Below are 2021 nucleotides of genomic sequence, written 5' to 3'. Positions count from 1 at the left end.
GGGAGTGGCGCTGGGTGGGGGGATATGGTGGGTGGCTGTGAGAGTCAGGTTAGGGGTCAGCAGGTCTGGGTTGCGCACGGGTCCTTCCAATTGGACCCATGCAGGACTCTAAGCGTAGGACTACACAGACGTTTTTGGCGCGATCCGACAAATCAGTGGGCTTTAAGACAGGAGGACCCTGCGGCCTTGGGGCAACCAAGGAGAACATCCGGATCCGACTACTTCTACTTTACTGGAGCAAATTATGGCGAAAGAAAAGTTTTTTTTAAATTTAACTAAAGCAATACAGCGCAGAGTCCTGCACCTGGTCGGGTACCCGCAGAATAACCGCAAAGTGATCGGGTTCTGGGTAGAAAATGTTTGATTCCCTGTCCGTGTGGTTAATCCACGGGTAACTCACCTGGGTACCTGCCAAATATAAGGGAATGGTCTCTCCCACTGTCCCTAGTGCTGCAAGCAATTTTCCGGATGAATGGGCCGGCGGAGTGACGTCAATTCTAGTTTTGCGGGTCCCAGATATATAGAAACATTGGGGTAACAGTCACCCTGCTATAGTTCCAGGGGTACCCAGGGCTCAAATAAGCACTCACCCCAAATCTCCCCCTAACTGACCTTCAGACTGGGCCCCCTTAGCTCATAACAAGGTTACAGATATATAGAAACATTGGGGTAACAGTCACCCTGCTATAGTTCCAGGGGTACCCAGGGCTCAAATAAGCACTCACCCCAAATCTTACTCAAGGCTTTTCATGATGTCATGTGAATAAAAACAAACACCCACATAATGTTCCCTGTGCCAAAAATTGTAGTGTGTTAACGTTGCATTTTTTTATGGACTCCTTTAAAAGATAATTAAACCTTTAAAAAAGTGAATGTAAAATTGATGAGGGGGCTATTCTAAGACATTTTGCAATATACATTCATTATTTATTCATTTTTTTATTCCAAGATATTAAGGGATACATGTACTGTTAATATGAATGAATTTTGTTACAACAGCGCCACCTGCTGGTCAGTTTCCCACCAGTCTGACCACCAAGTAGTCAGGGAAGTTGTCAGGAGAAAGAAAGAGGCTGCTCTGATGTTCTTCTGCTTAGGAAAGGTTTGAGAAAGGTTTCTAATTTTTTTCCTTTCCAGAAGCTACATCTTTCTTTCTCCTGACAACTTCCTTGACTACTTGGTGGTCAGACTGGTGGGAAACTGACCAGCAGGTGGCGCTGTTGTAACAAAATTCATTCATATTAACAGTACATGTATCCCTTAATATACTGGAATTAAAAACATAAATAATGAATGTAAATGACAAAAGTGCTAAGAATCTCTCATCAATTCTACATTCACTTATTTTAACCGTTTACTTATCCTTTAAACTTATCATGAACTGAAGTTCATCTCAATCAACACACAAAATATTAAATGCAAAGGAAATTAAAATCAATTAGTGAAATTGTTGCTGGTTGTGGAGCAAGACATGTCCATGTAAGATGGTGCCAGATCCTGCCTCAGCACAATAACGGGGCACAGAGCCAATCATGAGCTAACAGCAATTAGTTTAATTTGTCTGAGCTGCAGAACAAGCAAAATGCAACAGAAAGAACTTAATTAAAAGCCTTTGCTGAACAGCAGAGTAAAAAAAACTGCTCAACAATGGGATTAAAGTCTTGGTATTTCGTTATATTCGGGATTAGCATTTTTGGAGCCAGAAGAGAGTTTTCTACCATCAATATCTTAGTTCTAAAAAAAATAAATAAATAAAAAAAAAAAAAAACTCAAAAATATCATATTCCATCATAATATTGTGCTATATCGACCAATAGCTAGAAGAACCTCAAAATTCTGAAAAAAACTCAAAAATGTCATTCTGTAATAATAATGTGCTCAAAAATCCTGATAATCCCCACCAAAAAAAAAGAATAAAAACTCAAAAATGTCATATTCCGTCATAATATTGTGCAATAGTAGTTCACCAATAGCTAGAACCTCAAAATCCTCATAAACCCCACCAAAAAAGAATAAGAACT

Source organism: Xenopus laevis, chromosome 2S, assembly GCF_017654675.1.
Source record: "Xenopus laevis strain J_2021 chromosome 2S, Xenopus_laevis_v10.1, whole genome shotgun sequence".
Taxonomy (NCBI): Eukaryota; Metazoa; Chordata; class Amphibia; order Anura; family Pipidae; genus Xenopus; species Xenopus laevis.
The sequence above is the reverse complement of the archived record's forward strand: the minus strand, read 5'-3'. Positions refer to the sequence as shown.